Raw genomic sequence first — 15,885 nt, forward strand, 5'->3', positions numbered from 1 at the left:
TAGCTTGAAACGGATTTTTATTAAAAGAAATTTCATTCTTACATGAAGATCTTCATATATTTGTGGCACTGTTTTAGATAACTTTATGGATGGGGATGACAGGTGGTAATGGACATGGAGTATCCTAGTGCAGGCCTTATGGTCTCTTGCAGTCTCCTTCATTCTTATGTTCTGTACAGGATGACTTTTATTTTACTCTGCCGTCAGGCGATTTTATTCAATCACCCCACCTTCAGTATTGATAGGATCAATGTTGGACACTGTGACTTGATTATAGGGACCTGCTGTAGCCCCCCCCCCCACACACACACAACCCAACCTCGATAATACTCCCTCATACACTCTTACCCTCTCTCTTCCCCTTACTCAGCCACTTCAGCCTCCCTCAAATCCCTAATATGCCCCCACAAAAGACCACAAGGCCTACACTTGATAGTTCCAAGTCCATTACTACCTATCATCCCTATCCATAAAATGACCTCACTTCCTGTTAAAACAACCAACAGTTTCAGCGCTCAGCACATGGTTACTAAGTCTGTTCCATTCATTAACCACTTTGTTGACAAACCAGTTCTTGCCTGTTTTCTTTTTAAACCTAAAATTTTCATATTCAGATCCATTACTACGACTTCTGTCACGTCTAGTTATGATGACCTTGCCTGCATCTCCCTTGCTAAAGCCCTCGGAATGTTGTCGACAATAAACCTCAGGTTAAGGCAACATCCACCAAAGTATGCGCGCGTCGCGTTGCGTTCGACTTCAGTAAGCGACCAGACACAGCTCTGACGAAGATGTTGCCACAACGTGAAGTTTATTATTTTTAGGATCGCTGGCACGGACTACAGTCAAGGCATCCTCTCTCTCTCTCTCTCAGATATCGACTGACACCGACTCCTGTGAAACGATGGCTACAAAGCTTTGATACAACTTGATGCCACGTTCGGGTATGGAGAGGGTAGAAAGCGTAGACTGGGAAGATAGGGAGGATTGGGAAGAGAGGGAAGAGTGGGAAGAGAGGGAAGAGTGGGAAGAGAGGGAAGAGAGGGAAGAGTGGGAAGAGAGGGAAGAGTGGGAAGAGAGGGAAGAGAGGGCATAGAGAGGATGAGGATAAAGGATGTACGTAGGTTACAGAGGATAACGAAGTTAAATAAAGTAAGATAAGTAGGATAAGGAGGGTAAAGGGCGTACGTAATTTAAGTAGGATACATAAGTAGGATAAGGAAAGTAAAGGGAGTAAGTAACTTAAGTAAGATAAGGGAGATAAGCAGGATAAAGAAGATAAAGGGAGTACGTAATTTATGTAGGATAAGGAAGATAAAGGGAATACGTAAGTTACATAGGATAAGGAAGATAAAGGGAGTACATAATTTAAGTAGGATAAGGAAGATAAAGGAATTACGTAATTTAAGTAGGATAAGTGACATAAGTAGGATAAGGACGATAAAGGGAGTACGTAAGTTAAGTAGGATAAGGAAAGTAAAGGGAGTACGTATAAGATAAGGGAGATAAGCAGGGTTACTGGGATAATTAGGCTAAGTAGGATAATGGACATAAGTAGAATAAATATGTTCGGTAGAGTATGTAGGGAGGGTAAACTCTCCCACCATTGCAAGATGGGTCACCTATTAACAGAAGACAGGTCACACTTACCAAATAATTTACCCTTCAACCCTCGCGTACCCTATGGCACTTTTCCTCTCCTTCTGGCTGCCCACAGGTGATTTTATTCGGTTGCATATGAACCCCTACAGTAGGATAATGACCTGAAATAACCACTTCAGGTTCTGTTGTTTCGTTTCAAGAATCAATGCATTATTGACGACACACCCTTGAGAGGAAAACACAAACAAATAAGAGAGAGAGTGAGAGAGAGAGAGAGAGAGAGGGAGAGAGCGAGAGAGAGAGAGAGAGAGAGAGAGAGAGAGAGAGAGAGAGAAAGAGAGAGAGACTCTTCAAACCCGTTCCCTACGGAGCGACACACTTCAGTGTCTTTGTTATGGCCAATACACCAAACGGTTCGATTCCGTTAATGACCAACACGAACACGAGTTCTGAGGTCTATTCTTGTATCCATTTTCATGCAATTTCATTTTCGACCAAGCAACTCAAGTATCCAGTAACATGATAATAATATGTACAGGATTATACTGCGAATAACTGTGGTACCTGTAAGTGAAACAAACTTTATTCAAGAAACTTTTTTCCTTCAGATAGAGCATCCTGCCTTCAAGGTCAAAGACATTATACTTATACACATGAGACAGTGTCTACAGAAGTCCATAACTTCCTTCCTTCTCCTGGACCAAACTAGTTCGTCGTCTTGGCTCTTCTTGTAGGGGTCCGGCCGAGTTGCGGATCGCACAGGGGAAACCATCTATGAAGGTTACAGCTATTTCCTCTGAATGGTGGACAGCCTTAGAACAAACACATACACACACAGATACACACACACACACACACACACATACACAGAATGAGAAAGATGGAGAGACAGAGATAAAGTTAGAGATTGAGACAGGGAGTAAGAGATAGGTAGATAGAGATAGAGATAGAGGCAGAAAGAGAGTAAGAGAGAGACAGATAGGTAGATAGATAGATAGAGAGAAACGGGGGGAGGGGGAGAAGCCCACAAGCCACATGACACAATGATCCGCCTCATTCCAATTTCCTTCGTCCCCCCACACACCCACTCCCCCCCTTCCCCTCCAGTTTGCGAGTGATGCATACCTTCAGTACACAGTGACGTCACCGTAAGTGCAGTAATTCTTCGTCACACGTCCTTTCAATAAATCCAGGTCCATTCAAACTTGCGCGTCGCAACAAGGCAAAACGCCACACGCACCATTCATTCGTGTCATACCTGAATTTGGAATACAATGCTTCTCTTCTTCCTCCTCCTCTTCTTATTATTACAGTCAAGGTCACGTACCTGCAACAGAAGAGAGAAACCCGATGTTAAAACAAAGGGGATTAAACATACTACACACACAATAGGCAGAATTAAATGGAATTAGTAACATGTTACTTCTAAGTGGGATAACTAACATAATACACCACAACCGACGCAACCATATCCTTACACCTGTTCAGTTTAGGTCCAGTTGATGAGGTGATATTAATGAGTTACTGAAGTATCTGTCGAGATCATGGTCATTTGTAAGCTTACCTAGATATAGATTTCACTGTACCAAACATTAGGTAACTCACTGTATTCTTGATAAACCCTTCTCTGGCTGGGAACCACAGGAAAAAATAACAATAAATAAATAAAACAAGGTAATAATAAATGAAATAATAACTAAATACTAATACTAAAAATTAATTAATGAAAAAAATCACCCACCGCAAAAACAAATATTCAAAGTGGATTACTTGTGTTCAAGGTTCACTGCTACCACCAAGTCCTCACACACTTCGAGTTCGATCCACGCCAGCGGACAATGGGTGAGTCTATATATTGCAAGTTTATTCCCAAGACATTGAGATATAACCCAAAGTTCTGCCATCCCTCGTGAAGTGCCCCGAATCTCTGACATCCACTCCCACCCCGACCCCCTCGAAACATCACAACCACATTCTCCCCCCTCCCCTTCCCCCTCACTGGTCGAGCGGTTTAGAGCGTCGCTACTTGCGGCGGAGGTCGAGGTGACGGGAGTTCGAATACTACCGCCAGCGAGTTGGACCAAGGGCCTCAGTAAGGGGCACCGTCCTCCTGATAGAGGGGAGTTCGCGGCGTTAACTGAGTAATGGGTCTCCAGACTGTCCATGGTGACGATACCTAAATTAACGAGAAAAAAAAAATCAAACCAGGCTGATCGGTCTATAACAGTGGTTCTTAACCTTTTTTGGCAGCGACCCAAAATTTTGCACAAATCAAGCATCGCGACCCAAAATTTTGCACAAATCAAGCATCGCGACCCAAAATTTTGCACAAATCAAGCATCGCGACCCAAGCCTACAAATAAATTTTCTGCTTTGGAGTTTTTATTTAATCATGGTCTGCTTAGAATCCTAAAACTAGGCATCATGTATTTTAATTATTACAGTATATAATTATAATATATTTGTAGTGGGAAAATAATTATTTTCTGCAAACCCTTAGCGACCCAATAAAATGGCTTGGCGACCCAAATTTGGGTCGCGACCCAGGGGTTAAGAACCACTGGTCTATAAGTACATATGAACAGCAGGCCGGGTCACGACTCTTGGCGAATATCATTTCCACTTTCTTTTTCGCTCATCGTCCTAAGGCAGTGTTTCTCAATCAGGGATCCGCAGGATGGGGAATTCAACATGTTAGAGTTGATCCTGTCATGGCTCAGTTTTTTTCATAATTGGATATCACACGATGTTTGTACAATGAAAATAATCTGATAATAAACATCAATTCTTGTGAAAAAAATTTTTATTAACAATTCTTACTTACCAATGTAAAATTACCCTAATCCCGTATCAAGGGGCCCACTGAATACAAAAGTCGATATAAGGGGTACACAAAACTTAAAAGGTTGAGAAACAATGACCGAAGGTACCCATGATCTCTGAAGGCTTCAGCCACGTCCCTGGGGTCGTCCTGAACCCCGGGGTCGCCCTGAGCCACGTGACCCTCGTGAGGACATCAACGTTTCTCCAACCATTGCATGAAGGACATTGCTATCACCATCATCATCATCATCATCATCTACCGAGACCACGCGTCCTTAGAAGACCACAGCCGCCACTTCGGTCGCCAACTCCCGAAGAGGATTTCACGAACTCGGGAATATTTTTATTTCAGTGCTACTACGAACTCGAGAATCGTTTTTATTCTCTATTAATATTATCATTATTTCTTCTTACTGGAAGAACACATTTCAAAAGCTGGCGAGGAATAGGATTGGACAAAACTCAAGACTGAACAGGTTCAGTAGCTACAATGACAACTGCCCCTAAGCCCCCTTCCTCCCCCCCCCAAAAAAAAAGAGCGTCAATGCTTTTGATTATTTTACTTCGGTTACGTCAATTAATCCGCAGGAGAGGAACCCGTGCCTTCACGTACTCTACCATGTATAGCGTCAAACGATTTTACCCAAACAGGAACCTTCACTCAATGCAGGGTCAAGAAAGTATCTCCGTATTGTAGAGAACCTATTTCTTTCAGTATTTTTATTACTATTATTATTATGATCACATTATCATTAACATTATTATAGTCATTATTCATCTACGTATCTGCACTTCGGAATTCATAGTTTCATTTATGACAATCATGATAACATTTCAAATACTATACCTGGTTGGCTGGATTGCCTGTGGCACAGCATGACGAGACGCCTCTCCTGAGCTTCCACTTGTCATAACAAATGAAATAACAATTATTCTATTGACAGATTAACAGTGATACCAAGTACTTAGACATCAGAAAACGTCAATCACAATAATTGAACTTTTAAATGCAGGTTTATCATATCTAATTCGCATTCTTCTTCCAAGACTATAATTGCATACTTTCAAGCATGTTTAATTCGTAATTACATAATTCACTGGTTACTGTCGTCACTGCGTGTTGTTCCTTCGTGCTACTGACCCGACTTCTTAGGTCGTGAACTTGACTGAGAATCGCTGTTATTAGCCTGCACTCTCTGCCTCACATTATCATAAGGTATATGCCGGGCTGATGTCGCCAACCTTATGCACAACCTGTGCCAGCACATTTCATCTGCACAGCTCTAAGTGCCAACAACATTTTCCTAACATCTAAGTTAGTGTCACTTGCAAGTAACCATTACTCTTTGCTTGTGGCACCGAAAACACAAACGCAAACTAACTCTTTGACGTCCTAGTTTCGTCACATTTGTTAAGTTAAGTGGCCATATTATTCCCCAATAGTCCACCACGTTTTCTAAATCACTTGGCCTGCCGCGGTCGACCCCACCAGGTGCCAAGTTTGGCACGATTTCCCTGGCCTCCACACAAATACAACAGACATTTTTCTTTCTCTTATAGACACTAAAGAGGATAAAGAAAGCGAGTCCAGCATTAATGAGGAGACTGATACGGCCTGGGTGACAATATCAACCGTGGTCCTGGGACTGGTGACGTCAAGGGTTCTTGTGAAATGGTCTTCTGAAGACCCCCCCACTCCCCCCAACCCCCAGGACACGTACATGTGGGAGGCAAAGTGCCAGGCAATACAAAGAATGCCAGGAACGACTAGATCACAAAGACGACAGACTTGGGTGTCAAGTGTGTACACAAACAAGATAGTTTGAACTTTTTTTTAAAACCTGAGGATGTAAAGCGTGTTATACAATGGACACAACAGAAGTGCTCCCCCACCCTCTCTCGATCTCTATCTCTCACAGAAAATATTACCCCATTTAACTAAGTAATATATAATCTGAAACCACTTTTGGGGTAATAATCTTTCGAATAAAGAAAATTGTCATTTTCCGCTCTCCTTACTAGTTGGCTCACATTGATAAACTACTAACCACTTCCTGGCTGTTTTGAAAACATGCTAGGTCAATTGCATTCTTGAACTAGTTTAGCAAATGCTATATGTGATACCTTAACAATGTCTTGCTTGAACTTCTTGTAGGCTTCCTTTGCCTTCATGCATTTCATATTATCGACCACAACACTTTTGGTCTTTGAGAAGTTGCAAATGAAATTCATGTTTCAAAGCACAGTTCTACTGATGCTTTGATACATATAAAAGCGTTTAGTATTCTTTACTACATAGTTCTGTCTACGATCAAATCGTTTCGGAAAACCCAACAAGTGCCAACAGAAAAAAAAATCCTTTAAGCCGCTATACAGCCACGCAGAGCTAACACGTTGTTCTATATAGATTCTGTTTTGGCAAGCTTGAAATGAGATAGCCCCCCCCCCACACACACCCAACCTAACCCCCCCCCACACACACACTCACCTAACCTGTACCCCCAACCCCGCACCTCCACCAGACGCCTGAACGGTGTCTTGGCAAAATACAATCGGATTGTATGTGTGTGTCACAACCCAATGTGTACCAAAGGTTGAACGAGAGTTCGGTTCACTCCGGGAAGAAAACTACCGACGACATGACGTCACGAGAAACCGCGCAAAAGGCCAGCAAGCCAGCCAGCCAGCCAGCCAGGATGCCTCCAGCCACTGTCGAACTGAATCATGACGTCATATCGTTGTTCTTTTTCTTATTCCGAATCGAACTGACTTGTTCTTTTGCAGACACTGATCTGTACGGTACCAGCCCAAGGCGTTTAAGTAACTTACAGTAGGGAATGGGCAATGGAAAGATGGACAAGGGGGAGAATCACTTGCAGGAACGGGGGCGACTAGAACCAGTCTCACTTAAAGTAGAACATTAAGTCGTTCCAGCCACTTTATGTCGTGAGAAAACGGGAAATTGTCGCTGTCTTTTCTCCCACCCATCCACCTCCCCTCCCAGGCTACGTGGTGCCCGATTTTGATTCCTTCGAGAGGAATCTCTTACCTTTATCACAGCTAATAAGGACTTGTACTTATGTTTTGAGTCCCGCCAGGCGATTCTATTCGTCTAAATTAGATAATGACGCAGTGAAATCTCGTCTCCTCAAGTCAACTGACGGGTATAACGGTTATCAATGTGTGTGTGTGTGTGTACACACACACACACACACACACACCAAAGGTTTTTTACCCCTCACTAGGGGGGTAGCCAAAGTCAAAAGGCATATACCCATCACTCACCAATTTCACTCCCATCCACCACCCTTTCTTCCCTCTCATCTTAGCTCCTCATGGATGATGGGTCATCCCTGTATCCCGCCCACTGCCTTGGGTAATGTGATAATAATCAATAGTCATCCTTGTGGGCAAGGGAACACAATCGAAATGTGAAACAGTGATTATCTTAAACACACACACACACACACACGAAATAATAATAATAATAATAATAATAGAATCAAAGAAGTAAGAAGGAGAAAGAAGTCTAGGATGAAAGGAGTAAGAGACAACAAGGAGACTAAGGAGAACAATAGGACTAGGCTTGCAAATAAACTATGGAATGAAGGGGAGAGGAAGGAAGGGAGAGGAGGGAAGGGAAAAGAAGGAAGAAGGGAAAGAGAGGGGAGTAGGATGAGGGGAAGGAATAGAGAGAAGAGAAGAACGAGAAGGGGGAGAAAGGGGGGATAATGATGAGAAAGACAAGTAAAAGAGGAAGGTGGTGGTGAGGCGTTAGGTCTTAGTGTACAGGGATGAACAGACAGAGACAGACAGACAGACACAGACAGACGTTCTGTGAGACGGTGCCAGAGGGTGGCCGGCGGGTGGAGGCGGCGGTAGCGGTTGCTGCGCGCGCACGCCGCCCGTTCTTTTGTCCACACGCTCAACTCAGCGCCCACAGGAAATGTCATTTTTAATATTGCACCAATTGCTCCCGTGCACTTCTCACTTGTGCACGCCGCTGCTGCCGCCGCCGCCGCCGCCGCCTCCGTGCCATGGCACCAGGAGGTGTTGACGACTATGGCACTATCATCACTTTCTCCCCCCCCACCCCCACGCCGACCCCCGCGGCTGCCCCGGCACAATCGACAATAAGCATCTGGCCAAAACTCAAGGCCGAGGGAGCCTTTCCCGTCTCGCAGCATTAAGAGTTACACTGCTATTAACCCGACTCGCATTCTATCCTCTGCCTGTCGCCAACCAATTTTATTCAGCCCATTCCAATTAACCCTTTCACTGCTATCGGTGTCTTGTATGTTTGTTCTGGCTGTCGTCAGGCGAATTTATTCAGCGAGGTGGGGTGGGGGTGGGGGGTGGGGGGGTTCGTCCATAATCGCTTTGCCTTAACCCCAGGACTCCGGTGCCGCAATCTGCAGACCTTATGCACCAGACACCTGACTTGAACCTTCAGCCTCCGAACCAACTCGAAATCGAGGTCCTTGTAGACCAAAGAGTCATTTTCTCCCAAGAACGACAACTGCAACTGAATAAAATCCACCTCTCATTGGCAAGTACACAAAACCTGGAAAAAAGGGAGGGGGGGGAAGACTGTGGGAAGAAGGCGTTGCCGTTGTTAAGCATGGTCGATCAATAAGGTTCAGTGTGCCAACTTGCAACAATTCCCGAGTCAAGTGTTGCCTCAACAGACAGATCTCGCGCCACAGGTCCGTACGCGGACTGACGCGTTGGCAGATGCGACACTAAACAAAATCCCCAAGAGTCGTAACACGTAGGTTAAGCCCGTTCAGATTTCCTTAACTGCGAGTTAATTATCTAACCAATTCATTTATTCATTTATTTTACCTATTAACCTATCCATTTATCTACCAACCCGTTCATCTATTCATGTAATTCATTAACATTTTCATTTATTAATTTATTTATTACTATATTCACTTATTCATATAATTATTCTATTAACCTTTTCATTAATTTTGTAAGATGATCGGGGGAGATGATGCTGTGCGTAGCAACCAAGAGCTCGCAAAAAAAGTGAGATATTCTTTTTTTTTTTATTATCTATTTTTTATTCGTGCACTTTATTGTACATGCACTCTAGTCCAGGTCCGGATGGCAGAAGGATCAAGATATTCTGGACGTCCTAGAATGAGATGGGTCCAGGGAGTCAAAGATATCCTGGAAAACGGATGGATGGATCGAAAGGAGTGGAGAAGAACAACTATTAACAGGACACATTGACCGACTGGCTTACTAAGCCTAACAGTCGCAGGCTGAGAAGGTGAGACTGTATATTCATAATGTATATTACAAAAACATTCAACAAAGACAAAAGCCACCAAGTCCTTCTAGAGTAGGATCCCGCCCCCTTATATCACATATCCTTCCGCCTCCTGAGGGATACCAACGGACTCTGAAATGAAGGTGGCCGTAACCGGCCGCGACCCCCTTGCCTGCCAACTGGATGCCCGTCTGCACATGACCGACGCTCTGCCAGAACAAAATCAATAAAGCATCTTGCTGGGGAGGTCAACCTCGTGACATTTACGGCTTCATCAAACATGTACAAACATGTTCAAAGGCACCAGCGCCTCTCCAGCAGTCCAGCAACCAGACGGGGAGCATCCCCTCTCCGACGTCCAGCTTCAAAACCCTCACTCACCATACGGAGGTGCAACCCCGAGAGGCTGGCATACGGTCCCCATCCACCGATCAATGGTGTATGTGTATATATATACATATATATATATATATATATATATATATATATATATATATATATTGGGGGGATGTCTTCGACTGTATATGGCAGCCAGGACACGTGTACATGGGCGTCTATCCTCAAAGCGTTTATTCTGGCTGCCACCGGGTAACTTCATTCATCTGACGGAAACACGCAAGGGTGTACAGCCTTTCCGACCAAGTGGTCACTTTAATTATTTTGTTCTGGTTTACGTCAGACCAATCCATTCAACTTAATTGCAACCAACCCTCTGGGCCGCAAAGCGTCAGGGAATGATCTCGTTTATCCCCTTCCAGACAACTGGTTCACTTAACCCTTTTACTCCTAAAAGACCAAACACAACTGGCTCAGCTTATTTTCTTCTAACAAGCGCCAGACGATTTAATTCAGTTTGGATTAACGTGGGGGACAGTTCACGGTGCTTTGAGGCGTGGGGGAGGGGGAGGTGGGGGGGGAGTTCCTTAAAAGCGGAAAACCGTAACAACACGAGTTCGAGTCTTGGTCGAACTAATGCACCTGCTCACACTTGAATTCTTTCACGTCGGCGTCATCCATCACTCATCCCAAACAGGTTCCTGCGCCTCGGCGGCTTGGGACTTCATCTCTTCATCTCTTCTTCAAAGTGCACAAACACACACACACAACACGAGGTCGACATCTTACCAATATGTAAACATTGTGGCATTGCACTGTGTGTGTGTGTGTGTGTGTGTGTGTGTGTGTGTGTGTGTGTGTGTGTGTGTGTGTGTGTGTGTGTGTGTGTGTGTGTGTGTGTGTATTTGCCTTACTGTAGTATACAGAAAAGGATCAACGCTTGTGGGGTGTTCCTGTCTCTATGTGTAAGAACATAAGAATGGGGGGAACAGCAAGAGACTCTACGGCCTACACTAGGCCTTTATGGTCTTACTCTCCAATTATCAGTGCGTGCGAACGTTTGAGAACTTATGTGATTCACCATTGTCTTGGATCACGTGTTGGACTCGTGATCGATAGCTATTTCCCTTCCGGAAGAGAGCTCAGAGCTCATATATGACCGATCTATGGGTAATGCTGTGACCTTATACGCACATACACACCCAACTCCCCGCCCACGAGAGTTGGAGTAACGACTCGCAGCGCAGTGATACTGAAATTATTTCAGCCCTAGGTGGGATTCGAACCCGGACCCCCGTAGTGGTGGCCGCGGACGCTACCACTACGCCATGTGAGTCGTGTGCGTGTAGGAGTGCCTGTGTGTGTGCGTGCGTGTGTACCTGTGTGTGTGCGCGCGTGCGCGAGTTCCGGATCGTTCACGTCACCAACCAGGTCACGTTCGGAGCGCGCGAGGCAGTCTCTTACTTGGCCGTACTTTGTTGACTTTCTTCTGCCGAGCATGTAACATATATAACGTATATACTCTAATTCCGTGCCTTAGGTTCAAAGTTTACTTGTCGCCCCCTCCCACCCATCGCAATGCCTTACGTTTATTCTTCCAGAGTTTGCACGCACACACGCACACGCACACACACACACACACACACGACTCGATGGTGCTGTGGTAGTGTTCGCGGCGGCCACTACGTCGGTCCGGGTTCGAATCCCGCCCAGGGTTGAAATAATTTCAGTATCGCTGCGCTGCGAGTCGTTATTCCAACTCTCGTGGGCAGGGAGTTTGTGTGTGTGTGTGTGTGTGTGTGTGTGTGTGTGTGTGTGTGTGTGTGTGTGTGTGCGCGTGTAAAGTCACATCATTACCCATACATCGGTTCTATATGAGCTCTGAGTTCTCTTCCAGGAGGGTAGTAGCTGTCGATCACGAGTCCAACACGTGATCCAAGACCATGGTGAATTACACACACACACAGGCATACACTGCCTCCATGTACAAGTTCCTCGGGTTCCCTGCCGTGTACAGTAACGCTGAACCAAGTCGCCCCCAACGTTCATCCAATTTGGTGCCACATTTTATGCTTCAGTTAAAAGTTTGGCGCTTACAATGCTTCGCGCACAACTTGGCACTTAAATTTGGGTGGATGCAACTTACACAGTTCTTACTTCGTTACGTGCGCGGGAGAACGCGTCACGGGAGGCGGCTGCTGATATGCTGTCTGCTGGCAGCCTGTGCGAGGCCGAAGGTTAGGTTAGGTTAGGTTACGGTTAGGTTACGGTTGGGTGATTAGGATACAATTGGTTAGGTTAGGCTATGCTATGTTAGGGTTAGGTTACGGTTGGTTTGATTAGGTTAGAATTGGTTAGGTTAAGCTATGCTACGTTAGGGTTAGGTTACGGTTGGTTTGATTAGGTTAGAATTGGTTAGGTTAAGGCAAGGCCAGGCAAGGTTAGGTTAGGTTAGGGTTGGTTAGTTTAGGCTACGTTAGGTTGGGCTTGGTTAGGTTAGGCTAGGTTAGGTTGGTTTGGTTAGATTAGGGTTGGTTAGGATAGGTTAAGTTTGGTTAGGATAGGTTAAGTTTGGTTAGGTTAGGTTTGGTTAGGTTAGGTCAGGTTAGGTGGTTAAATTTGGTTAGGGTTGGTTAGTTTAGGTCAGGTTAGGGTTGGTGAGTTTAGGTCAGATTAGGGTTGGTTACTGTTGGTTAGGTTAGGTCAGGTTGGGTTAAGGTTGGTTAAGTTAGACTATGATTAGATTAGGTTAGGTTGGGTTTACAATGCTTATATTCCTGGACGGGTCCTCGTGGTGTGCCGCAGATGAAATCCTATTCACCGAAGTGGTTATGACAAGTACGAAAGTCTATCAGGCTATTATGCCAATCAGCGGAGTGGCATAAATACAACTGCATCTCATAAAAGAAAATGTATACAGGGACTGGCTGCATCTAAATGCGTCAAGAAATCCTCCCACCAACGTTGATGACCAACAAATCACAAATATTGTGTCAAAGCAAATAACAAAGTGGAGAGGGTCTGAAAGATAAGGGAATCTCGTCATCCCCCAAGTCTCTGGATTACTCGACAATGAGGTGGCCAACCTCGACGGCCCATCAGTGACCTCTGAGAATCCTAAGAGAATCCTCTAACAACCCTGCGCCTCAAGTCCCCTGGCTGAGACCTCTCCTCACATGCTCAAGAACTCGACCAACTTCGAGAAAACCGAAGACCTCAATCTAGGTGAGGATGATGTCATCGTTTCTTCGGAGACGATCAGACAGATGTAAGGTTGGGAAAAGGTGTCACTGACAGAGCTCTGGAGGCTGATGTGTTTATGCCTCGCCTCAACAAGGCATTTCACGTTTGGAGATGCAGAGTGCCCCCCCCCCCCAACGAAGAGGCACACCCATGGGCTGGCCGAGACAAGAACGCAACAATCCGAGAGGCGGCTTCAGCACCCTCTTTCGCTGACGATGTGTTTGCAATTGTGGAAGAGGGTGGAGGGTGGAGGCGAAGGAAGAGGAGGTTAGGTAAGAGGAAAAGGACAAGGACAAGGAGGAGGAGGAGGAGGAGGAGGAGGAGGACGACGACGACGACGGCGTGAAGCCCTTCTTCGACCACGGCAAGAACACAGGAATCTAGTTCGAGAAGATGGCTGTGAATGGCTGTGGATGGCCAGCTGTCGTTCCCAGCCGTCAAATTTAGGCTCATTTCACACGACGGCGCCCGGCGAAATGTCGATCCGTGTGAAACGAGCCTATGGATGCGTAGGGACCACGGCAACGGTGTACCTGTGGGAAAGGTTTGCCCCGTTGCTGACCAGAACAAGAATTCTTTGAGAAAAGTGTTTGATACCAACGGCTACCCTAAAGTGACGAAGAGTTGGACTGGGGCACAGAGGGATGCACACCAAAGCGCACCTCCAGGTCTCCCCTATGTGGGGGGGGGGGGACCTTCTGAGGAAGCTTCCAGATGACCGCGAACACAAGGGGCACACAAGCCCTGCAAGGCGTCTGCAAGGCGCGTTAATGACAGAAATTCCGGAGAGCCAGGAAACTGTAATTTACAATAACATGGTGCGGACACCAAGTAGAGCACTGTGTCGTGGAGACAGGGAAGAAACTGAACACAGGGAGGCAGGAACCAACAAAAGGAAGTAAACAGAGCCCTCCTTGTTGCTTGAGGACCTTTTGGGAAGATTTTACCGAGTTTCTCCCGATGCAGTAGTCCTAACCAGTTCACCCTTGTCGCCTGTCATCCAGCGTAGTTAGGACTACCACCACAGGAATGGCCAACTTGGAAGGCCTTCTCCAAGTCCGAAAACACGACCATTCAGACCTCTTCCACTTAGCCAAGAAAAGATAAGAGAAACGCTCGGCATATCAAGCGCCCTTCCTCAAGGACAACAGGTTAGGGTGAAGGGGAGTCGCTCCGGAGGAGTCCCGAGATCGTACCATCCTGCCTTTTCCAAGCAGCCCACGAAGGAGCTGGACCGGTAACTCGCTAGGGTCGATGACCTTAGGGGTCGGGATCGGTGTCCTTGTAGTTCCAAACTAAGGTCTCTTTCGTATATATCAGGTTTGCTTGTCCTTATATTTTCGTGGTCTGCGGGGCAGGTGGTCCGGGTCATTTCAAACATGAACCCTGGACACCGTGTATCCACGGTGTGTCACTGCAGTGACGATGCACAGTCAAGGGTTCGAGTCCCACAGGCAGTTGTTTAAAAACTTGCTAGCCCTCTTACCTACAGCGAGGTGATCTTCCCTCTATACTGACACCGTCAAAATCCCGAGGCTGTTCACCCGATCTACGTCATGTCCGATTCTTTCTTGCTACCTCTAGGTCCGTTCGTGCGAAGTCAAACAGGAAGTCTAAATCAATCGAAAAAGGAGACTAATAGATGCCTGGGTGGTGGTGGTGGTGGGAAGTTTGAGCCAAAGAGGTTTCACCTGCACCCCCCTATTCCCCAACAAAATGTTAAAAATATTACTTGTGGGTTGCTGTCAACATGGCTCTCCTTCACCACTCGCATATTATTTTTCCGACTGGCGCCAAGCGATTTTATTCATCAGCGCAGTGAAATAGTTCAACCTGTCTCATGAATCCCCCTACCAATCGACTGACTGCCACCAATCAATTTAATTCATGTGAGGGAAACAGGCGCCCCTACGCGGCACATGAACAAACCACCCCACAAAGTGCCTCGCCTGGGGATTCGGTAGGCAAGTGTTTGTGAGAGACAGAGAGAGACTGTGTGAGACAGAAAGAGTGTTTGAGACAGAGAAAGAGAGTGTGAGCGAGAGAGTGAGAGACAGTGTGTGTGTGTGTGTGTGTGTGTGTGTGTGTGTGTGTGTGAGAGTGTGAGAGAGAGAGAGAGAGAGAGAGAGAGAGAGAGAGAGAGAGAGAGAGAGAGAGAGAGAGAGAGAGAGAGAGAGAGAGAGAGAGAGAGAGAGAAGTGGTAGGGGTAAGGTGGGGGGGGGGCGAAGACTTCATGGGAGAGTCGCGAAGTGCCACCCCTCCCCCCTCGCATTTCAAGATGCGGCGTGGAGCCTCAGACTCGAACAGAAACCACGTCTGGGGAGCGAAAAGCGAGGAAAGTCGAACGGATAAGTGCACTCACCCACCCGTCCCCACACCCACTCCCCCCGTCGGGAGTGGGGGGGGAGGGGGCTGGGGGAGGGAGGACGCAGAGAAAGGGAATGCGACGGGGAAACGCGAAAAAAAGGTGGGGATTGTGGGATGAAAAGAAAAACAAAGTAAGATATAGACGCACGGTCAGGCAGCATGGAAGAATCTTTCGAGAGAATACTGAGTGGGTGCGTTTGAGGAGGAGGGGAGAGAGAGGGGGAGGGGAGGGG

The 15,885-nt window shown here is 46.2% G+C and overlaps 1 protein-coding gene across 5 annotated transcripts in view; it reads right to left on the minus strand.

Annotated features, from left to right (window-relative positions):
• LOC143028531 (uncharacterized) overlaps window positions 1-15,885 on the minus strand; it is a 389,399-nt gene that overhangs the window by 122,671 nt on the left and 250,843 nt on the right. Inside the window, exon 1 of one of the 5 annotated variants that reach the window (XM_076190784.1) lies at window positions 2,861-2,929. The exons of 3 other annotated variants lie outside the window; for them this stretch is intronic. The gene's annotated coding sequence lies outside the window, so the exon portion shown is untranslated. Of the gene's footprint in view, window positions 1-2,727; window positions 2,751-2,860; window positions 2,930-15,885 lie in introns of those variants that run through there. One more of the 5 variants, XM_076190785.1, reaches the window with a different exon arrangement.

The sequence above is a fragment of the Oratosquilla oratoria genome, chromosome 9 (assembly GCF_046742065.1).
Source record: "Oratosquilla oratoria isolate Oo_2021 chromosome 9, ASM4674206v1, whole genome shotgun sequence".
Lineage (NCBI taxonomy): Eukaryota > Metazoa > Arthropoda > Malacostraca > Stomatopoda > Squillidae > Oratosquilla > Oratosquilla oratoria.